The sequence below is a fragment of the Heterocephalus glaber genome, unplaced genomic scaffold, assembly GCF_053883595.1.
Source record: "Heterocephalus glaber isolate CG9 unplaced genomic scaffold, H.glaber_assembly_v1.0 deba00001472, whole genome shotgun sequence".
Classification (NCBI taxonomy): Eukaryota; Metazoa; Chordata; class Mammalia; order Rodentia; family Bathyergidae; genus Heterocephalus; species Heterocephalus glaber.
In genome coordinates, this window is record NW_028258315.1 from 74,517,835 (window position 1) to 74,542,613 (window position 24,779).

Genomic DNA, 24,779 nt, shown 5'->3' on the forward strand with positions numbered 1-24,779 from the left:
CTGGCCCGCAGCTGCGAGACTTCTCCCTCTCTGTGACTTTTAGATCCCTTGATTGTTTTCTCTAAACATTTTCAAAAACAAACTCGTGATTTTTTTTCTTTTGGAGAAGGTTTTTATTTTTCAGCCTGGCAAACACTGTCATCTATTAACTCCCATTCCCATTCAACCAGACAAGCTGGAAGAAAAAAAAAAAAAAGGGAAGGACTTGGCTCCATGGGTCTCCCTCTACTCTTCCATTGCCTGGCTTTCTGGCATGAAAGTGATGAAAAAACTGAGGTCAGAGTGGGAAATGCCTGAGGGGAACAGACTGAGTAACATTTTCATTGCTATTAAAGTCTCACCTGCCCAGAGCCCAATTCATCCAAGTCCTCTACAATTCATTTCAGGGCTTGTGCCTTGGGTGAACCCATGTGTCTGCCCTGAGCTGTGCCTAAGATGGAGTGAAAATTCATTGGCTTTCTCCACTTGACAGCTAGTTTGGCCAAAGGCTCCCATTTTGGTTAGATATTACTCATTTAGACCCTCCTTGCTCCTCATCATGGCTCCCTTTCTCCTCATTTCTTTTCATGCTGACATGGTGGGTAACTGGTTGAGGGTATGTATATATGTTGGGCATGAGTTGGGAGTAGTTGAAATGGGACCACAAAACTGAATCAGCCCTTTATATGCATCATCGACAAACATTTATGGAAGCCTTAATCTTCTCAAAGCACTGAAATAAAGAAAAGAATTACATGTGGTCCCTAATTCTTGAGATCTATTGTGATTACTATGGAGAGAGGAGATGTGACTTATTAGATACAAACAAGAGGTGATAATAATTGACAACAGCTAAATTCTTTAGGAATTTAAATGAGGAAAGATTCACAAAAGTCCTGTGAGATTCTAGAAGACTGCAGGGATAAAACAAAATTTTAACTAGATTTTGAAACAAAAGTAGGACTCAAATAAGCAAGCTCCAGGCAAGCTCTGGATAGGTTGGCTTTGAACCTAAATATACTATATTACTGGTATATCGGTCAAAATTCTTTTGGCTGGTAATGGCCAATCCCAACTAAAATTTCAAATGAAACTCAAATGATACATATAGCAGAAGTTCAAAACATGGTGCTGACTTTAGATCCCCAATTATGGCCATCAGAACACTGTCACCTCCCCATGACCAGCTCTGTTCTGTGCTGGCTATTTTCTAGGTAAGCAGTCTCTGTAAACAGGACTATCTAGAGATTTAGGGTCAGATTTTATCAGCACAAAGGTATGCACCTTTTCCCCAGCAGTGCAGCAAAACTTCCTGGATTCTCATTCTCTATAAAGGTATCAGTGTGGCCAATGGTATGGGATTTTCTGATAGACAGATCTGAGTCCTCACTCCTAGAGCCCAGCGGTGGGCCTAGTCCAACCTGGTTCTTTTGAACTAACAATGGGACAGGTGGTTCCATAAAGGAAATCAGGGTGCTATCACTAGAAGAAAGGAATGGATTTGGGGTGGGCAAAAACAACAGATGTCCACTGTCCTCTCTTCCATTAGTGATCTATTGGCATTAGCTCATATTAATTCCTTGTCTGAGTTTCATAATTTCTTTATAGAAATACTTGAGGTTCCATATACCCTCAATATTACACTCTAAATCTCAGCCAGTAGGAATCCATTCTACTTTTCATTAATAGGGGATGGGTTGGATGATTAATTCAAGCCCTTGAGAAATGAGTAATAGCAAATCTTCAAGTCATTCAGAATGAAAGGTAAGTGCTTTCTCTCTACCTATCAATGGTTATTTGACCAAATTATTAAGATACAATAACACTATGGCTTTCGTGACTTATACCAGTGAGGAAATCCTGTCCTTCAGCATGAACCTAAGAGGTCACCATAGGAGAATGTTCAACCGAAAATGGGAATTTAAATATATTGGGAATATATTTGTTTCCGAGGGTGAGAGTAACCAAGGTCATGGGTCTCTCCACCCAAGAAACAATGTTTTTGTTCTATTATTTCTCAATAGACCAACACTTGGGATTAAGATAAAAGTGCAAATGAGCTGAGTTGTGTTTGCAAATTGGGACTTGGCAAATGTATTTGGCAGTGAGTCATGTTCTTTTTCATTCTGAACACTTGGCATTGAAAAATGCCTACAGCTCCACTCAGCATCTGCATCATTAGGGTCTTGGAAACTAGGCAAATGCACTAGTCCGTTGTTTTAAACTGCAAGGCAATTTGCTCCTCCAGGCAGCACACACAAGCCTTTAATTGAAGTAATATATATCTCCCATATTCCACACAACGTAAAGAGTAAAAAGGAATCTTATGTTCGTTTTGTATTTTTTGTTTCAGCCTTTATTTTTCACGTAGTATTTTAAAGTCTTTATCATTCAGATCAGATAGTGACAGAAGTAATGTTCTGTACAAGCAAATGTTAGAAAAAATGATTTTAATGTTCATCTGGTTCCAAAGCCATATGCCATGGTTTGAATATCATTTGTCCCCACCAAAACTCTTGAATATTTTCCCCTGGTGTAGCAGGATTGAGAAGTGGGGCCTGTACAAGATGTTTAGGGCTACATGGGCCCTCTCCACTCCTGAGTAGATTAATATGGCTTCACAGGAGTTAATCAGCTAGATGAGTTAAGTAAGTACGTTGTTATAAATCACGTTTAGCTTCCTCAGCTTTTCTTGCTGCTCTTCCATAAGCACATGCTTAACACTCTCTCACAGGCTCTGCAGTGTGGTGTCATCTGGCATGTGACAACGCAGCATGAGGCCCTTGCCAGATGTAGTCTTCCAATCTTGAACTTTCTTGCCTCCAGAACTGTGAGTTAAGTAAATCCTTTCTTTATTAATTACTCAGTCTCAGGGATTCTATTATAGCAACAGAAAATGGATTAAGACATCATACCTATACAAAATGAACAAATTTTAATTTCCTAAATGAATCTGAGATTTTAATAAGCTTTTTTTTAAAAAAAAAAAATTAAAGTTAACTAGTTGTGCATCTATTTTTAAAAATCTATTAGCCAGACAGTATGGTGGTGCATGCCTGTAATCTCAGCACTTGGGAAGCAGAGACAGGAGGATTGCCCCAAGTTCAATCCAAGCTGGGCTACATAGTGAGTTCAGGACCAGCCAGCATACATAACGAGACCCTGTCTCAAAAAAGCGAAAAATATATAAATAAAAATTAAAAAGCTATTAGCCATTATAGATAAAATTAAAATTTTCCTTTTGTCTCCCCCACCCCTAACTCCTAATCCTGGTGTTTTATTTTACCTTTCCTTTAGTAAACTGTGTTATCAGTTTTGATATGTGCCCTTCCCCACACATATGTACATACATATATGCATGCATTTATGGAAATTTTAGAACATTATCTAGAGTGAATATTTACTGATTTGATAATTGATTATATCAAACATATCTATCTACACTTTACCTTTAAAAATTTAACGTCATGTCTAGTAGGTCTGTTGACATTACTACATATACATCTAATTAGTCCTGAATTCATGGACAGTTAGGTTGCTGATGATCTTTTCCCTACTATCTTTGGACATATCTTCTTGTTCATGTGTGTAAATTATTCTGTAGATATGTCACTTTCAGCCACTTTCCTTGTCACTGAGACAAAATATCTGACACCCGCAAATTAAAGGAGGGGAAGTTTATTTTGGTTCATGTTTCAGTCCATAGTTGGATGACTCCAAAGCAGGAAGGCATGGCAGAGAAAAAGCTGTTCATCTTAAGGCAGCTGAGAAGCAGAGTCAAGGGAGGAGCCAGGAAGGGAGATATAGCCTTTCAGGCCAGGCCTACAGTGACCCAACTCTTCCAACCAGAACTCACCTTCTAATGGCAAGTCAGCCCCCATAATTCAATCACCTTCCAAAAGCCCCACCTATAAGCCTATGAGGCTCTTGAGGGACATCTAGATATAAACCATAACAAGGTAGATATTAAAAAGTGGAACTTCAAAATTATAGGGAATGTTCCTTTTTAGTTTTAGTAGATATTAGGAAACATCCATAAATAGTAATTTTAATAGTGTATTCCACTACTGAAGTCTCAACTATCTGGATAATATTAATATTTTAATTTTTATTACTCAAATATATAGAGTCCACCAAAAATGTATACACACTTCAGGAAAAGAAAAACTTGTATAAATATTTTAATACTAAATTTATGAAGATATCATGAGATTAATACAAGTTACCTTTGGCCTCTACAATTACAAGAGGTGCTCAAAATGTTGGCCATTAGCTTCCAGACATTTATTAGTACAACACACTGCTGCTTGGGTAATTTTGGTCATTGAGATTGCTGCACATGCATTTTCAATTTTTTCTCTAAGGGCTGGCAGTGTAGTGGGTTTTCTGTGATATACATCTTCTAGGTTCCCCCATAAGACGGTAACACCATCTGTTGAAAAAACATCATACTATTTTTCTTTTTCTGAAGTGTGTATACATTTTTTCTGGTGAACTCTGTGTTTGCCCATGTGAAATGCCATCTCATTGTTTTGATTTGAATTTCCTGAATTTGTTAGTGATGCTATTATATTTATATATATATTATATATTATATTAGTAATATAAATGCATCACCCTAAGATGTTCAGTGATTTATTGTGCTGCCCATAGTGGCCAAGCCAGCAAAATAATTTTTTTTTTTGAGACAGGGACTCGCTATGCAGTTCACCCTGGTTTTGAACTCACTTTGTTGCCCAGGCTGGCCTCAAACTCAGGACAGTCCTCCTGCCTCAGCTTCCCTAGTGCTGGGATTACAGGTGTGTGCCACCATGTCCAGTAATAATTTTCTTATGATAAATGTGACTTCTCATTCACCTAAAAAAAAACCCCTCTAGGCACTAAAATATACTATGTTTAGTATAGCAGATTCAAGAAAGCACTATTTGATAATAAATAATCTTTGCAAAGAATAAAATTCCATAAAGAGGCAATCTGGAAACCCATAGACAAGGCTATTACTGATTAATGTCTTTTTAAGTCCATTATTATTTGTAAGAATACAATGATTTCTTCATAGAAGTGTTGAAAGGCTAAATTTGAAAGCTTGTGTGGCTGCACTGGCAAATTACTTTCATCTTGCTCAAGGGACAATATGCTCCATTATTTTGAAGGATTTCAAGGAAATAACTATTGAATTTACAGGGTCCTTTGTTAAATATACTAAACTTTTTGGAAGGGAACATTGGAAAATTGCAAGGTTTTTCCTGATGGTATCTATAATTGCAAAAAAGTCTACTCTTTCTTTAATTTTTCATAGTGCAGTTCCTACCAGACCATTCACAAAACCAGATATTTAAAGGTCATCATGAATCTACAATACCTAAGCAATCGGGCTCAGCCTTCTTGCCTGCTCTCCATCATCTGACATTGCTGACTACTGGCCTCAAAACTATTTCTTCTACCAGTGGCTGTGATGCTCTACAGGAAGAGGACTTAGAAAATCATGAATCCATTTTCTAGTCCAAGTATACTATATTTGCTCTTAAATTCCACTTCTTTATCTGTATTATTTTTATGCTGTTTGTTTATTCCCTCTACCTTTAGCATGTTTGCAGGGCTGGGGATTTAGTTCAGTGGTGCCGCTGCCTGTCTCACAAGTGCAAGGTCCCGAGTTCAATCCCTGGCACCGCGCCCCCCGCCCCCAAGAAAGATAAGCAATAGCATATTTGTTTCTGGAGCTCTTATTTATTTCTTTAGCAGTACTGGGGATTGAACTCAGGGCCCTCGATTTTTTTCTTGGAAGACTAGGTCTCTTTAAGCTGCTAAGCTGCCTGGGCTGGGTTTGCCAGCTCTTCCAAATGCCAAAGTCATACTGCCAGCTGTACGCTGATGTCCTAGTTTCCCATAGGATAAAGTCAGAACCTCTTATTCTTCCAGTAAGGGTACTACCCTCGGGCCCCAGTCCCTTCTGTCTGTGTTACTTTCATTCTCCCTTACACAGGTCCTGCCCTCCCAGCCACATGGTTTTCTTTTCCTGGCCAGGAAGTTTTTCTTACAAGACTCATACCTCCTGCTTATCTCTGTCTCCAAAATTCTTCTGATTCTTTAAAGTTCATCTTCAATTTTGCCTTGTTTAGAATCTTCTAAGATACCACAGGAAGCTCTTTTCTCTTGAAATTGCTCATCTCCTACATTTAAGCAATTATAAAAAGCATTTTTTTTTACATTTCAATATATTTGGAACTTGGATTCATGTTACAATCACTATTGCACATGTAACAGTCGTGATACAGTTATGTTTGCCTGGGTGCATACATCAAAATTTGGAAGTAAGAAAATCCTGAACCATTAGTGGAATATTCAAGAAATGCTGCATCATGAATGCTTTTGATAGCACAAAGGACAATACTGTGTGTAAACTATGGAGGCTGGTGATCCTGACACTAAAAGTGATTCAAGAGACTCAAATTATAATATGAAAAAGTTTTTAAGAATTCCTTGCCTAATTTATTTCACTTTAATTTTCCTTATAAAATAACATGTCACATATGTCATATGATAAAAATCTATATACAAATTGAGTTTCTATAAGAGATCTTTCAGAATGTTCTTTCAGTGAGTATAAGATGATCATTCTAAATGAAAGGAAGCACTCTATCATAATTTAATTGGCCCATTCTTTTTGTTCCTAGTAGGATATCACATAATTTATGACTTAAAATTAATAGTGATGGTACAGCCCACTTTCCAGTCCCCCTTCTGTCTCTCAGACAGAAGCTTTCTTTCTCCCAAAAATATTTTCCTACTCTTAACCTCTGTTGTTCCTAGAATTCATTTTTTGATTTTAGAGAACACCAACTCGCGTTTTGGATATTTAGTAGGTGTGGGAGTTACATCTCTTCCCTCTATATCATTTTGGAGTTTCCACTGAGATTACTGGTCAGAGGTTCTCCAGGTCATTCATCACCAAAGTCTTGTACGACAATCAGGGCATTGAGCAACAGTGGCACCAAGAAACAATCATTCCCCATCAAAATATGCATCAAAATACTGGTTTTGGAAAACAACCACCACTTCACAGCATTGATGTACTCAGCTCAATAGACTAAAGCAACAAGGCACAGGAAGAGAGACCAATGTGTAATCTGCATCTCTGGGATGAGAAGTAGGTGAGGAGCAAGCACAGCACATGGAAGACAACCAGTCCCAGGAGCCACAGCTCAGTCCAATCTGTCCTGATCACTGCTGGGATGCTGGCAGCGAAGGAGCTGGTGATACACAGCAGGCGAGGTATCCAGAAAGCTCACCCTGACAACCCTCAGCAAGCCCTTCCATGCTGTGCAGCTGCTAGGCACAGTAAGTCCTTAGGAGCCAATGAGGAAGCCACAGTGGAGAAAGTGGATTAGTTAGTTGGAAAACTGTTGGACTAGAAACAGTGAAGATGAAAACAAAGTGAGGATGAAGAATTAAGAATTAAGAAGCAGTAGGAGTCAGACTCGTCAGAACTAAGTGATCATTTGGATTTAGAAGGTTAAGAAAAACAGAAGAGCAAAAGACTCCAGGTTTGGGCTGGGGATTTAGCTCAGTGGTTCCATTGCCTGTCCTGCAAGCACAATGACCCGAGTTCGATCCCCAGTACCAGTACCAAAAAAAAAAAAAGACTCCAAGTTTGAAGTACTGAGTGGATAGTGATGCTGCCATTATCTACATATGGAAGACAGGGTTTGGAGCCAGTAAATGATGGATCCAAACTCAATCGCAAGCCTTTTGGCTTCATATCCTCAGTGGCTTTTGTTTAAAGAATGCTTTTTGTAAATCCATTGCTTGGCAATGCCTACGTATTGTTTTTACTCTGGCCCAGGCAAAAGACAATGTTTCTAAATTCACAATAATGTAGTTGCATGATTTCTGGAAACACTAAACATTGCGGAGCAAAACAATATATTTGAAAAGCAAAGGACATGTAAATGATCATGAATTTGGTCATGCATGAGGATACACTGCGACAGTACTTGGATACTTTGTAAATTTTTATTAGTGAGAATGTGACAAGATCCCAAGATACATTTTTTGGCCCACACAGACTATACAACTTTTAGTAACTCCTACCAAAATTAATATTAATATACATCACCTATTTTTTAAAAAAATTAATAGTGTTTTAATTTGGTGAAATGTGGTATATCAATGAGGTGATATATTTATCACTATGTTATGATTGCTGTTACACTGTTTACCTTATCAACTAGGTTAGAAACTCGTTGAAAACAGAACTACGTGTTGGCCAAAGCCTTCTATGCATAACAGATTTCAAAATATCATCTTAAATTACATATATACTTAATTTTAAAATAGAAATATATTAAATGCCATTCAAAAATAAAAAATATAAAAAGTATTACAGAGAAAAATCTGTTTCACCACTGTGCCTACATATTATTTAGCTTTCCATTACTGTAATAAATACTTGAGGTAATCAACCTAGTAAGATAAAATGTTTATTTTGCTTACAGTTTTGGAGATTTCAGTCCATACTCAGTTGATCGCATTACTTTTGGGTCTGCAGCAGGGGAGTTCTTCATGGCGGGAGTATGTGGTGGAACAAAATGTTCACCTTGTGGCAAGAAAGGAAAGAAAAGAGAAAGGGGCTGGGATCCCAATGTCCCTACAAGGGTAAGCTCCTGAGGACCTCGTTTTCTCCCTGTAGGCTTCACCTCTAAGGCTCCACTCCCTCCTGCTAACACCCAGGCTAGTAAGGAAGTCTTCAACATGTAGTCCTTTGGGAAAACATTAAGATCCATACTGTAGCAGCCTATCTGCCTAATTCCCTGCCCTCTCTGACATAAGAAAGTGACTGTCATTAATTTCTTATTTCCAAAAATTTTGTTGCATGTACATAAAATAAAATATACATCATTTTTTTCTTTTTGGAAAAGTAAAAATAGCTGAACTCAGATTCTATGAAATGTAATATTGTTTTTAAAATGTATCTATTCCTATATATGAGAGCATTTTCATTCTTTTTTTAAGAAAAAACTCATTGTATTTCTTTGTTCAGACCCATTGGACTATTTTCTCCCAGGTGAACATTTGAGTTGATTCCTAATATTGAATCAAACTTTTGAGACCAACACGTTTCTGAAATACAAGTTTTTTTCAGGACTGGTCCTGAGACAAATTCCCAGCAGCATGGCCAGAAAGCAGTTGGAAAAATGTCCACCAGACCTAAGGAGTCAAGGGATTTTATAATGAAAATTTGGAGAAAAGAAAGTAAATCATTTACATTGAGAGCACACTGACTACAGATAAAGGGATCAGGATGTGAAGTGTTCTGATTTTCCATTTCTTTTTGAGGCAAATTTTGTCATTTATCTCTGTAGAAATTGTCTTTTATCTGAGTTGCCTAGTTTGTTGGCATAATATTCCCTTTATAATTTTTTTTAAAATTTCTGTAAGGTTAGTGGTTGTGTCTTCTTTCATTCCCGATCTTGATAACTTGAATTTTCTGTCTTTTAGCTAGTTTAGCTGAGAATTTGTCAAATTTGTTGACCATTTCAAAGAACAAGCCTCTGGTTTTATTGATTTTTTTCTCTAGTGTTTTTTATGCTCTATCTTATAATCATTATTTTCTTCCTTCTGCTTCCTTTGGGTTTAATTGTTCTTCTTTTTCTAGCTTCTTAAGGTGGAAATATAGGTTATATTTTACAAATCTTTCTTTGTTACTATAGGCTATTACATCTATAAATTTTTCTTAGAGTACTGCTGTAGTTACATTTATATATTTTATTTTTGCTTTCATTTATCTCAGTTTTTCCTAATTTCCCTTGTGATTATGCTTTGACCTACTGATTATCTGGGCATGTGTTACCTGAATTCTTTATTCTTGTGTATTCTCTAAATATCCTTCTAGGATTAATTTATTTTCTTTTTTCTTTTTTTTCAGTACGGGGGATTGAACTCAGGACCTTGCACTTGCAAGTCAGGTGGCAGTGTCACTGAGCTTAATCCCTGGCCCACTAGGATTAATTTCTAATTCTGTGATTGGAGAACAGCCTATATATGATTTTAATCCTTTTAAATTTATTGAGGTTTGTTCTATGGTTTAGCAAATGATCCATCCTAGAGAAGGTTCCATTTATACTTGAGAAGAATATATATTCTGCATTTTTCAGATAGAGTATTCTATTGTTAGGTTTATAATGTGATTCTAGTTTTCTATCTCCTTGTTGATCTTCTTCCTAGTTTTTCTGTCCATTGGTGAAAGTGGGTCTTGAGTTCTTAACTTTTATTTTTTTTATTTTTTTGGTACCAGGGATCGAACTTGGGTCCTTGTGCTTGCAAGGCAAGCAACGGAACCACTGAGCTAAATCCCTGGCCCTTAACTTTTATTTTTGACTTGTCTATTTTTCCCTTTAATTCTATCAGATTTTACTTCATGTGCTTTGGGACTCTGTTGTTGGATACGCAGGGTGGACAGAATCGTGGTTTTCAAAGATATCCGTATTCTAATCCTTGACACCTGTGAATATATACCTAACATGAGAAAGGGGTCTTCGAAAGTGTGAGGAAGGATCCTGAGGCAGAAAGTTGGATTAACCAGATGGACTCACATAATTACAAGGATCCCTGTCAGAGGAAAGCAGGTGATGCAGAGATAGAAAAGATGTGGTGGTGGCAGCCGGGAGGGGAATGATATCAAATAAAGATGGGAGAAGTAGCCACAAACCAAGGAGTGCAGGTGGCCTATGGAACATGGGAAAAGCAAGGAAATGGATTGTCCCCTGGACACTCCAAAAGGAATATGGCAATGCTAATCCCTTGATTTTTAACTGTTAGACTCCTTTTAGACTTCTGACCACTGAAACTGTAAGAATAAATTTGCATTGCTTTAAACCACTAAGTTTTCAATAATTTGTTACACTGTGTCAAAAGACAAAATTACAACAGACCTAAAAATCTAGTTGGCTTTTTTTTTTTTTTTTTGGCACTAGGGATTGAACCCAGTGGCACTCTACCACTGAGTTATAACCATGGGCCCTCCCCCGCCTTTTAAATTTTGAGATAGAGTCTTGCTAAATTGCCTGGGATGGCCTCAAATTCATGATTGCCTCAGCCACCAGAGTAGCTAGGATTACAGATGCATCACCACCCCCAGCTCTAGTTGGCTTTTGTGTGTGATTCTCGTCACAAAATTCATAAACAGAATGACTTTTTATTTACTTACAAAATGGTTTAAGGTTAAGATTGAAAAAATGAGAGAGAAGTAGAAGAGCAAGACATCTGTCTAAAGGTGCTACATTATGCAGCATTTATTCCTGTGGTCCAATGTTTACTAAGATTGACGAATGTATTAAAGTTATACTTATTAAATGGAACAATAATAATTTTGCCTATTATAATTTCCTTGTTTCCTTAGATTTCAGCATATGCAGAGACAAAATTAATGCCCAATCAAAGAAACCATATTTCCTTAATCAAGGCTAACATGATAAGTATTTACCTACCCCCCAAACCTTTTTATATTCAATTTTAATTTTCCATGTAAGTTTTGCTCTTACAGATGCATTACTATAATGTATAGTTTCATTACTATAATGATAAGAAGTCCCATTTACTGTGAGGTATTAAGTTCTTTGTGTCCATGATCTTATTTAATCATATAAGAACTCTATAAAATCAGGATTTTACAGATGAGAAACTGAGGCTTAGAACCACTACTTGCCCATGATTATAATGAAAATAAGTGACAGAGCCTGAATCTAGACTCAGGCAGTCTGACTCTCAATTACTCTTAACCATCTCCTACATTGTCTCCTTTATATTTTTTTCTTTTTCCTAATTGGTAGAATTAAACCATAAATAAATCCCAGGACTCAAGTGGCTTGAGCAGAAGAATCACCGACGAGCTCAAGACCAACCTGGATTATACAGCGAGACTCATCTCAAAACACCAAGACCAAACAAACAAACCAAAACCCATGAGTAAATATTAGTGGTGGTGCACATGCTTGTCTATGAAGATCATACTGCTCACCCTCCTGTTTATTACTGGTAGGTCACTCATGTGCTGGCTTCGGATCAGAGCAGCAGCTGTGCACACCGGGGTACAGCACCCCGGCTGGGTTCCTGAGGCCTCTGAAGACACTGACAGGAAGCTGATCCCTCCATCCTCACCTCATGGGTAGTTGCAGCCTCAGGGGGGATCGGCCACCCTGGACCACACCCAGCTGCCTCTAGAGAGTCAGTGCCCTGTGTGACGCTCTCCCTAATGTGCCTTGCCAGCCTCCTCCTGAGCTTCATCTGACGCTCCACTCTGAAAAAGGCTGACTCCCACTGCTCTCAGAGGGACTTGTGGTCTCATAACTGCTGCTTTGTTCTTGCGTTCAACTTAGTTGAGTGATTCTTGGTGTTTAATAATCCTGCCATTCTTTTTGAAAGCTAGGCTTTACACTATCAGCCATCCTTTTTCATTCCATCCAAGGAAAGGAAGTGGTTATAACTTGCCAGAACTGTCCTCTTTCCTCAGGCAAAGAGTAAATGAAGCCATTATCTGCAAAGTGATGACTTTTTTTTTTATCTTTTGTACCAAGGATCGAACTCAGGACTTTGTGCTTGCGAGGCAGGTGGCAGAACCACTGAGCTAAATCCCCGGCTCATAATGTGGAAAAATTTACACTTGCACTGTGGCCTACACATGATTTTCACTTATCTTTACTTTGACAGATTTAAGTCTGATACTAACTTATTAAATAAATCCTCTTATGCTTATTTAGATATTGGCTATAATCTCTGATTCCTTGGAATGTTGTTAAAGGAAACCCCAAAGTTCATCATAGGAGGAATGGAATAGCTCAGGGAGCAATGCCAAGAAGACAATTCTTCCTGCCACTGGCCTGGGAAGAGCATGTTGTTCTACCCAACAGGCTGCCATTACAGACAAGTTGCATTTGCAATGTGGTCTTAAGGTTTGAAGAGTGCATTGACAAAATCATGCATTTTGAGGCACTCAGTGCTACAATATTTTAATACAACAATGATGTTGCATTTTAGCCACCTCTAGATACATAGCCATGGCATTGGATTCTGTGGCAGCCTTACATATGTGCTTTATAAAAAAAACTCATGGTTTTTGCAAAACAGAGTAGACTCAGCAGGCTCATTTCTTTTGATCCTCCCTGGAGAAAACATAGTAGAATTACAAGTTTGGAAATCATTAGTTTCTATCTGTTCAAATTGGGGAGTACAGGAGCACCTACCTCCAAAGAAAGCAATTGTGATAGAAAACAGAAAAACTTGGTTAGATCATGTCTTGGATGGGGACAAGGTGCAATGGACCCTGAGGTGAGGAAGTAGGATGGGAGTGCTTTTTCTCAGATGCATACTTCATGAGAAAAAAAGAGAAAAAAAATCTCAAGAGAAAAAAATCTTAAGTGAGTTTCTGGTTCTCTTTATTTAGAAATCTGAGGAACTAAATTTTGTGCAAACTTTTGATACAAGAGGTGAGTTTTAGTACTGTGATGGTCATGTTAGTCCTCCTCTCCTTCCTTCTCCTTCTTCTTTATTACTCAAAATTTGACATAAATGTTGCTTGATGGAGTCTGCAAAACTTTTAATAACACAATTAATTGTCTCAATCACTTTCTTGTCACTGAGAAACAATACCTGATACCCACACCTTAAAGGAGGAGAGGTTTATTTTGGCTCATGTTTCATAGTGAGCTTGCTCCAAGACAGGAAGACTTGGCCAAGGGGCACTAGGGAGGATTGTTGCATGGTGGACGGGAAGCAGAGCGGCTAAGGAGTAGCTGGGAGAGAGATAAACCCTTCCGGGTAACACCTCCAGAGCCCCATCTCCTGGATCAGACCCTGCCTCCTAACAGCAAGCTAGCTATAGCACCCCCCAATCCAGTCACATTCCGAATACCTGAGGCTTTGGGCAGCCATTTTAGATCTAAACTATAACATCCTACCCTTGGTTCCCAAAAGACTCTTGTGCATCACTTTAAGCAAAATACATTTAGTTCATCTCTAAGAGTCACCTAAGTCTTAACAATTTCAGTATTGCCAAAAAATCTAAGTCCAAAGTCTCCTCTGAGACTTATGGCAAACTCTTCCATATCCATCAACAGATGAGTGGATAACGAAAATGTGGATTTATACACAATGGAGTACTATTCTATTATAAAGAAGGATAAATTTGAATCATTTGCAGAAAAATGGATGCATCTTGAGACCATGATGTTAAGTGAAATAAATCTGACACATAAGCTTAAATATTGCATGATATGAGAAACACAAAATATAAATAAATTAAAGAGCAAAATAAAAAATTGATAATAGAGAAAAGGAAGATAGATCTTTTGTGAATGCCAAAAGGATCCACAGGTGGAGGGAAGGAAAAGGAGAAGAGAGGAAGGAGGCATATAAAGCATTAAAATGTGTTATGTGCATCCACCAATTCCCTGTGATGAATGTAATCATTACATACCGCAAACATGTACTAATAAAAACGAAAATGTAAAGCAAAATCTGTATTTGAAGACAGGAATGCAGGTAAATGCTTGTAATCTTAGCACTCTGGGAGGCTGAGGCAGGAGGATCACAAGTTTGGGCCCAGCTTAGGCAATTTAGTGAGACCCTGTCTCAAACACTAACAACAAGGGTTAGGGATATTAGCTCAGTGTGAAGGTCCTCAGTTCAATCCCAATAGTAAAAAAAGAAATAAAGGAGGGAGGAAAGGAAGGAAGGATGGAAGGAAAAGGAAGAGAGGAGGGAGGGAGGGAGGGAGGGAAGGAGGGAAGGAAACTGTATTTGAGAACATCACAATCCACCCCAACTTTGTGTCCCAGCATTCTCAACTCTTGTTTCTCCTTTTATCCCCCGTGTGTTCTATGATCCAGTCTTTCCAGAGCAATGGGATGACCATAATGTTAAGATTAAAAGTGTGATCTTTGGAGCCAGAAGCCCAGTTCTGCCATCAAATACCAGCTGGACCTTGGGCAAGTTATTTTACTTTTCTGTGTCTCAGTCTCCTTATCTGTAGAATGAAATAGCTATCCCTGGTCTATGAAGCATTGTGAGAATTGAGCTAATACATATAAAGCACATAGAATAGCAGCTGAGCATACTGTCTTGCTATTGGTGGTGGTTTTTTAATACATTGCATGGGAACATAGCACATATGCTTATGTTATGCCCTGCATAACATAAGATAATATCCCTCTTTTTGTCTATTTTACAAACTCCTTCAAGACTCCCACTCAAGTAACCTTTCTGTGCAGCTTTCTCTTCTTATATCCTATGCTCAGCAGTAATTACCTTTGATTTTTCAAGTCTATGGTGTTTTGTTTGTACATCTATATGTGCACATTTTTTTTGTCACCAGGGATCAACCTTAGGACCTTCCTAGGCAGGCTCTGTGCCACTGAGCTACATCCCTGGCCCCTATGTGCACTTTTAATATTATATTATGGATAACTGAGGAAGACTCTGTGTGTGTGTGTGTGTGTGTGTGTGTGTTGTGTGTGTGTGTGTGTGTGTGTGTGTGTGTGTGTGTGTGTCTCCCAGGGGAATTGTGAGGTCCTGGAAGATAGGAGTGGTGACTTACTTATTTTACAACTCTAATACCCAGTACAGCACCTGAAGTACAAAATTAATATAAGAAGGAGTGGATGAATGAATGAAATGCAGGCAATACGGTAGGGGCTACATTTAGAGCCCACCTATCTTGCGCCTTCCTTGAGACCTGTACTGCAGTAAGGGACATCTTACTTAATCTTCCAACAGTCTATTTGCTGATCCTCCTGCCACCTTCATTCCACCTTCGTTCTAATATTTCCACTCTGGGCCAGGAGAGCATGTGACTTCTGCAAGATGCTCAGCATTTTAGCAGAAAGGCAGGTTCCCATGACAATCATCCTCCAAAAGAATGGCAGCAGGTGCTACTATGTCTCTTCATTCCTTGGCTCCCTGCCTGGTCATGACTGGTGGGAGTTAGCAGAGGGACAGTTGGTAGCCTTCCTTAAATTTGTGGTGTGCCTCATTGCCTCTCATTTCATAAGGGTGGTATAAGTTGTAAAGCTTGCTTTTTTCTATTGGGATTTTGTTTCCTTCAGATTTGTGGTGGTAGAAGAGGACAGGGGAGTGAGCCCAAGTCATTTTCTTAAATGTTTAATTAGCAGGAGTCTACTCATGATCTCTTGTTTGCACTCCAAAGATGTTTTGGGGATTAGTGAGAGGAAGCTCTGCTTAGTTCTTGTGAGCTTCTTTATGAGGAAAATATCATTATTGTTAAGCCAGAAACAAGTTCCAGGTGTGCTGGAGGATTAGGCCAGGAAGGACTTGTTCCTGTAGCCTTGTGCTTTCAGGACTGTTGTTTACTGGGTCTTTCACCAAAGTCACATGTCTTTGCATTTCCTGTAAAAGCAGCTGTGGGAAAACCCTCAGTATAGTAAACAAGAGTCATCTGACACCTCAGAACCAGGAAAAAGTTTGTTTTTCTTCACAACTTTGGGTTTTGCCTCCCACTATTGGACAGGGGATGGCATACGTCCTTTGGTACCTCTGAGCTACTTATGACATTTCAAATGTGATTTTCCTCGTCAAAAAATCTTATTACAATATATTTTTCAATATTCTTTTTGTGGCCTTTCTTGAAGCAGTGATTTTTATTAGAAATTGTCTTCTATATTTTTGGCAACTAGGGATGGGACCAGAATGATGGATGTATACTTGGTATACTGAAGAATCTCAGTAATGACATATTTTCCTCATAATTTCCACAGCCTGTGCCAGGTGGTGTCTGCTATCTAACCACACAGTCTTTTATTTGTAAAAAATTCATTTGGTTTCAAAACTCCATCTTATTTTCTTAAAACTTCAGTCTCATTTTTTATTCCAATGACTCATCCTCTTTCTCAACCATCCAACCCCTCCACTGCCTCCTATACACTATATAGAAGGGTCAATTGGCCAGGAAGGAAAAGGAGAATGGGAATCGACAGTGACTGCCTAGGGCAGGGGTGTCATCCTGTCATCCCACTTTTACCTGTCAGCTCTAACATGTGCTGCTGACAAGAAGCCACCCCCAAGCAGTTCTCCAAGGGCTGAGTGGTCCCCATGGAAATTCAGCCACTTTATTGGGCAGACCGGCAGCTGTGGCAGCACATTTCACCCATGCCATGGTGTCTCGAGCAAGGCACTAAGCATAGATCTCATCTTCTAACCCTGGCTGAACTTTGACGAAGTGCAATAGAGAATCCAGAAATTAACCTATCCAACTGGTCCTGAAGTGTACCCGCTGTTTGTCTAATGGGTCCCTACTCTAGTGGCACTTCCTTGGGTCCTGAGTTTGGAGGAATTGAAATATTCCATAATAATGGAGTGTCATAGGTAACAAAAAATACCTTCTCCAATATTGCTTTGAGGGTCGGGGATTTAGCTCAGTGGTTTCACCACCTGCTGTGCAAGCGCAAGAACCCGAGTTTGATCCCGAGTACCAAAAAAAAAAATTGCTTTGAAATTTGTATACTTTTGCATTTGGGGGGGGGGGTGGTGGTTATAGATCTACCCTGTATCCCAACTGTGATGACAGTCACACAAATACTGGTATATACAAATGTTAAAACGCTCAGAACTGTACACTCCCTCTAGTCAATTTTACGGTATAACAATTTTTAAAATGAAAAAAAAAACCCTAAAGGTAAAAAATCCTATGCCTTCTAAAGAAAATGTTAAAATATGTATTTACAGGCCCTTTATGTTTTTCAGTTCCGCTATGATTTTACCTCTTATATGGGGCTTAGGACATTCACTAGAGCAGTAAGACAATAACTGATTTTCCCTGGGGCAGAAGCAGTTTTACCCCTCACAGGCCAATGTACTGTCTATAGGTGGAAATTGTATCACATTCTAGGTGCTAAAAGCAAATAAGGCTGAAATAAGGAACCCTTCTCATGGCTATGCATTTCTGATAAACTGCACAGGCATCTCAGAAGGAAGGGACCTAACTCTTGGACTCTGAAAATTTTCTGGTTTTCCATAATAAATAAATATCCACTTTAGTACCTAATTTTGTGTTTATTTATTTTGTTTTGTTGAAACAGGGTCTTGAGCCTTGCTATGTAGCCCAGGCTGGTTTTGAACTCGCAGGAATCTTGTCTCAGCCTCCCGAGTGCTAGGATCACAGGCATGCACCAACACAGCCGACTGTATTCTTTTTCTTAAAGAAGATCCCTTAAATTGTATAAATTTTAGATTTCTCAAAACCTGGATCCACCTGTACTCTAGTTATTGGGTTGAATTTTTAGGTGATTTTACCATTATCCCTCTTTTTCCAATGGCATTATGTCTAACTCTTACATTATTGACCTTGTATTTGCTAATTCCTTTCTTCTGATCATTTGGAGGCTGGGAAATCATACAGTGAAGCTTTTAAAAAGTAACTTAAGTGGGCAAGGGATGTAGCTCAGTGGCGCCATGCCAGCCTAGTAAGTGCAAGGTCCTGAGTTCAGTCCTTCAATAAGAGTTTACCAATGCTTCCTGTGTTTAAACATAATGCCTACAATTTTTCTACTCATTTCACAGCTGCCACATCTATGTCCGATGGCTGATGTTCCTACACAAGTTATAAGCACTCAGGTTAGATTTTTATTATATTTCACTTGTTAATGAAATAAGTTATTTTAGTTTGAGAAAATGCCAAAAGGAAGTAGGGTGTTAGAAATTGATACACCTTAAAGGCAAATTCTGCATCTTTAAACTACTTTTTATAGCCATTTTTATCTCAGACCAAGCACCCCACAGTGCACACGTAAGTACACGTGGTAGACTCTCAGTGTTTGTGGATGGGCTGCAGAAGGCTCCTAGAGCACCTGGTTGCATCCATTTCAAGCTCTGATGTAGGAAGTGGCGTGAGCTTTGACAAAGCACTTCCTTTCCCTCTGCATCTTCTCTGAGAATCTTCCCAGCGCTGTGATTCTGATGGGTCTCTGGTACTGTGCCTTCCTTCCAGGGAGTTTCTGAGATGTCACTGCCGCCTGTGGCCAGTAGGGGGCGGTGGCACTTAGAGGCCTCCCAGGTTTAGATCTCCAGGATGCAGGATTGACAAGAGCAAGCAGAGGGTGTTTGTTCTTCCTGAGAGTTCAGGGTAGGAAGCATTATTCTGTCCAAACTTTATTCTCTATTCTCAGCCTATGACTGATGTAGATTCCGGTAAATCACTACTATTAGTGTTAACTATTTAATTAGCCAGTTGTAATTAATACTGAGTAACAATAATCTGTACTCATAGCACTTTGTTCCTAATTTAGACATTTATTTTCCAGCCGCCTGACAGTTAACCTCTGCTTATCAATAGGAAGTTATAGAAGTGAATAGACCAACAAGTCTTCCCAGTCCAAGTGCCTATGAAGTCTTTATTTCTTGGTTGCACTTTAATAATAGTCAGTTGAGATAACAGGACCTGAGTACAGAACAGGTGAAACCCACATTCTTTCCAGTCCTTTTCTAAGGACAGAAGATGAAAGACTCAACTTACAAAATCTTTCTTGCCTAAGTGATAATAAGGTAGCCGATTTAATAGCAAGGATACTTCCCAAAAAACCCTGAAATTAAGCTCTTGTCACTAAAATTTTATGCAGTGTTAGCTCACCTATGTAGGCTCACTCTGTGGGCTTTTTCTTCCCTTTCCTTATCTACAAAATGGGTTTTTATAACAGCAGAACTTTGCTTAATATACTTATTTGGTATTTTTCCTTAGATAATTTATTGTCATTGCCATCTATGTAAAAGGGCCCACAATATAGAGATTACCATCATCATAGATATCTGGGAGTATGTAATGCGCTGAAAACAATACAGTTCATATTGTCATATGGGCTGAGGGTTTAGCTCAGTGACATCACACCTGCCTCACAAGTGCAAGGTCCTGAGTTCGATCCCTGATACTGGAAAAAAAATAAAAATGAAAAAACCCCCACCATATTGTCACTTACCAAAAAACAAACAAATAACGCCATATGTCTGATGTTCTGTTGGGCTTTGCTTTTGCATAATTTCCATGAGGATCAAAATCTTTCCCATCCAGGAGTTCACAGGTCAGCGGGAATCACATGCAAATTTGTGATTACTGTCTCATACTAGAGATCAGAAGTGACACTTGAATTAAACCTTGAAGGAAAAGCAAATGGTGGTTAGATGAAGAAAATCAAGGGAGCATTTGGGCAGGGCAAGAACGGTACAAGTAAACAGATTCAGTAATGCCAAGCTGGATATCTTATAGAGAAAACCAAAGAACTGTAGAGCCCTCTACTCCAGAAGTCAGGGAATCAGGGTTCATGCCCTGGCACTACCAACAGCTTTTGAATTGGCTCACCCAGTCGCCTAATGGCTCTGGGCCTGTTTACTCATCAATCGAGGAAGAATGTAGACTGGATATCTGCAAATATGGCTCCAGACCTAACCTTCTATGGTTCTGTATTGTGGGTTGACCATAAGAAGCCACATGAGAGCTTTGGGGATCCAGTGACCTTGCAGCTTGTTTGGGATCCCTGAGGGCATCTGTCTTACTGGACTTGGTGGGGAAGAGTTAGGTCTAGCATAGCCTAGCATAACACAGCTGCCCATTCAGTGTTAGTGCAAATAACCTGAACTAAGCACCTCTCTTCCTCCTGTCAGCGGAAATGGAAACCATAATGATATCTAAAAACTAGGGAAACCAGGTATGTGACATGTCAGCAAGACAGCAAGCTCCTAAGTGATCAGACAGATAATTTTGAATTTGTGCTTTGAAGTTGTTTTGTGTAAAAAGTTGGATACCTAATCCCACTTGTTGTATGGCCCCTAGCATTTTTGAAGAATTGAGACCTCTAAACACAAATACTCAAATTTCAAAGGATTAAGCCTTTAACTTTGAACATGACTTTTGAAAGGCCTGGGAATCTAGTTTCTTCTGACTCATTCAGATATGATAAAATTTGTATTGCCTGTTGTGAGAGGAAAAATAGGTTTCTGGAGGAAAGGGAAGTGAGGGTTTTTAGGTAGAACTAGCATCATCTCTTCCTTCTCCTATGCAGCCCAGTGTTTCCTAACTGATGAAAGCAAGGAGGCCTGTAACACTTTTTGTATTCAACTCTACCTTTGCTCTTGTCTCACACTCTGAAAATAGTTCCTACCTTTGGAGATTGGACCCTAGCCCCACCCGCACTTTACATGTGGTTGACAACGACCAGGTTTGATGTCATCTCCCCTTCCCTGCTCCTTCTAGCAGTCAGCCTGGGAATCGAGAGAGAGAGAGAGAGAGAGAGAGAGAGAGAGAGAGAGAGAGAGAGAGAGAGTTGTGTCAGAAATGAGGACTTCTGTTACTTTGCCAAATGATGATGTATGACAGTCCAGGGCTTTATTCCCAGAAGCTGTTTGACAGAAGATGGCAAGAGAGGTTTTAAAGCCATGAGGAGGTTATGGGAGTTGGGGAGATTTTGCTTGAGTTTTTAACATTATTGATTATTCTAAATTGATTCCTCTATGACTTTGCAGGGTCAAGTGGTGATACATTTTGAGGAAAATTTTGACCTAAAAGCCATGATCTCTGGACACAAATTTATAAACAAAGAGACTCACACCTGAGAGGATATACTAGGGTGAAACTCAAGAGCCTCAGATATGAAGTCTTTCATTCTGCCAAGGAAAACGTGAAATAAAAAGATAAAGGAAGGAAAATGAACAGCCTCTGGAATGAGGGCAGTGATCAAGGGGTTCTCCTTGGGCCAACACTTTACTTAAAGTGGTCTCATTTCACTGTACCTTCTGAGTTTAAAGAAGGTAGATTTAAGGTTCATTTCTCTCTTTCCTAACCCTTGAACCACATTTCAAGCCCCCAAAGACTTTGGCATATGATGGGTCCAATCTGAGACTGCTAGTTAGGGAAAACCTTTGTACCTTCTTGCTGATTTAGGCAGCAGCCAGGATTAATGATGTGGAGTGTTTGAAGGGAGATTAGGCCATAGCAAAGTTAATTGTTGCATCAGCTTGAATTGATGAGGGATGGGCCAACTGTGGAGAAGTCAACTTCAGGAAACTGCCTTTGAAAAGGAAACAAAATGGCCCCTAGGACTGTGTGTAGAAACCCACATGTTAGTCTTTGATATTGCGGCAGATACAGCTTCAGACACAAGGTGGTATCTGCTAAGTGGAACATGCAGCTGTTCTCTTTAGGGACCTCTGGTTGTCTAGAGACATAGCTGAGGGATGGCGGGGGGGCTCTTGGCTGACCTGATGAAAGGGAGGTCTCCTTTCATGTGCACTTGCTCCTTGGCCTGAAATCTTTGAGGCTAAATACAGATGAGCTGCCATAATAAAGCATAAATTGTGAGAAATGCATGAGGTACAGAAAATATAATAGTTTTTCCTTTTGGTTATTTTTGCCCTATAATTGGAGCCAACTGCCACCTTGTACAATTCATCAATGGAGCATCAATACAGCATGCAAAACATTTTTATCTTGGACATTTGAAATGTCATATTCCGTGTCAGATGTACCCTAGGAGTTACCTCGTAGGCCAAGGGCAATTTAGTTGCTGCTCCTCTGCCATATGCTTTCCAGTGCTCCTCTGTTCTCTCGGCCTCTGTGATATGAATAAGATAGCTAGGAGAAGCTTTTGCTTTTTATAGTTTCTCTGAAAAAAGGGATTTTCATGTGAAGCTTAAATTTGCTTGGTACTGTGAGAAGCCACATGCTATTGGGTCCATCAATGTGCTGTCTAAGAAAGTAGTTTTGAAAATCTGCTGCCCCTTGAAATTTCTTAAAAATTCAGATGGTTGGACTAGGGATTTAGCTTGGTGGTTTTGAAGTGCAAGAACCCAAGTTCGATTCCTGGTACTGAAAAAAAACCAAAAAAACCCCACAAAAATTCAGATGGTTAGGCTATTACTTAAACCAATTTAATCAGATTCCCTTGAGAAGGGACACAAGACTCAATATTTTAAAAAATACCCTGGGTGATTATAACTTGAAGCCAAGTTTGAGAGCCACTGCTCCTGAATCCCCAGAAATATGGTATCAGGACTTGAACAAAGCCATGCGCTCCTCAAGATTGACTGGTGGAGCTGAATGCAGTTGTTGGAAATGAAGCAAGAGGAGCAAAGTGGCCTTATGGTTGTAGGTGTTGATGCCCCAGAGACAGTATGAGACACAATGTGCCCCCTCAGAGCCTCTACTTCTGCTGTAAAATAGCACAAGCATGTCTCAGAACATGGGTCTTAAATAACAGGTTGACATGTCAATCTTGACTAATAACTCAGCAAATATTTTAAGCATAGGACAGCCCAAAGGAATATGAGTGTATCTGTTCACTGTGAGTTCATATTGTGGTTGAGGCCCAGCTTTTTAAACAAAATCTCCCCTTGATGATTGGAAAAGCAGTTGAGTGTCACTGAACAGAAAAAAAAAGGGAAGGAAAGAGGAAGAGAGAGAAAAGAGGGGAGGGAAAAAAGGTGTGTGTGTGTGTGTGTGTGTGTGTGTGAGAGAGAGAGAGAGAGAGAGAGAGAGAGAGATGAGTCTCTAACAAGACAGCTGGAAAGATTACCACAAATTGCTCGGGGACCAACCCTACACCTCACTGCCCCTCAGGTGTCACGAGTGTCACAGAGACCATCATCACCTGATGCTACAAAGCAGACACCATGGTCTGCCAACTCAGCTATTTGCATTGGAGGCTTGGATTTGCTGGCTGGGAGACCAGGGAGTATAATCTCCATCTATTCTATTTTCCAACATTAAATAACACCAGGGACTGAGCCACCCCTTGACGGGTATCGGAGGTGTCTGCAAGCAACAGTAACTGATGCCTACTTTTGCTACCTAACAGGGTTGTTGTTGCAGAGACAAGGCTAGCCTGCAGACACGGCTTGATGGGAGCTTCACCTGTGGGTTGTGGGGAAGGGATGGGTGCAGGATAAGAGGTGACATTTGCAGAAGGTTCCTGAATATTCAGGAGAGTTCTTGCTAAATAAAGAGTCCCTGAAGAATAAATGTTTCCTGGAGAATCTGAGAATATCTAAGGCAGGGAAATTCTTGAAAAACACTACCAAGAGAATCGTGTATGTCCTTGGAAGTATGTCCACTGCAGATTTACAATAGTATATGGTACTACTTTTGTATTTTGTATTTGAATTTCATATTTTGAGGAAAGCATTAAAAAAGAAAACTTGAAACTGTACAGCTACATTAAGCCTGGCTATACATTTTCACAAACTTGGACCCTAAAGTGCTGTACACACTGTGTGTCACAACCAATTATCTTTCAGTCAACAATTAATCCTGCACTTGCTCTGTGTCAATAAAATGCACCCACAGCACTTTCAATGTCTGCAACGTGTTTTCCTGAATGTATATGCCAGCACTGTCAGGTTCTGGCTAGGGCTCTCTTTCTGTCTTTCAGAAGGCCACCTTCTCATTGCACCTTCACTGATGGAAAGACAGCAAGCTCTCTGGAGCCTCTTCTTAGAGGTTACTAATTCCATCAACAAAGGCTCTACTCTCATGCGTCAAACTGTAATGGCCTCCGAAGGGCCCCATCTCCAAATGAGTTTGAGGAGTAGACAAACATTCTGCCCAAGGGTGTTTCTTTAGTTGGTACATTAATATTTAATTCAGAAGCAACAGCACTTTAACTTATGCCTCGGTAAAGTTTAAGGCATTTTCTCCATAAGGCAGGCACATCACAGTTTTCTTGAGCTTAGAAACACTAGATAGCACTTCATCACTGTCTTTTAAAACCACTTTAAACAGCAAAATCACCATCAAACATCACCAAAATGTG

At 39.4% G+C, this 24,779-nt stretch overlaps 1 long non-coding RNA gene across 1 annotated transcript; it reads right to left on the minus strand.

Moving 5' to 3' along the window:
- Positions 1-5,947: 5,947 nt before the first annotated feature.
- LOC147826409 (uncharacterized) lies at positions 5,948-20,126 on the minus strand. Its single transcript, XR_015439259.1, has 3 exons — positions 19,956-20,126; positions 8,473-8,575; positions 5,948-6,149 (listed from the first exon to the last, which is right to left on the minus strand). It is a non-coding gene; the product is annotated as an uncharacterized LOC147826409 (long non-coding RNA).
- Between the last annotated feature and the right edge of the window lie 4,653 nt (positions 20,127-24,779).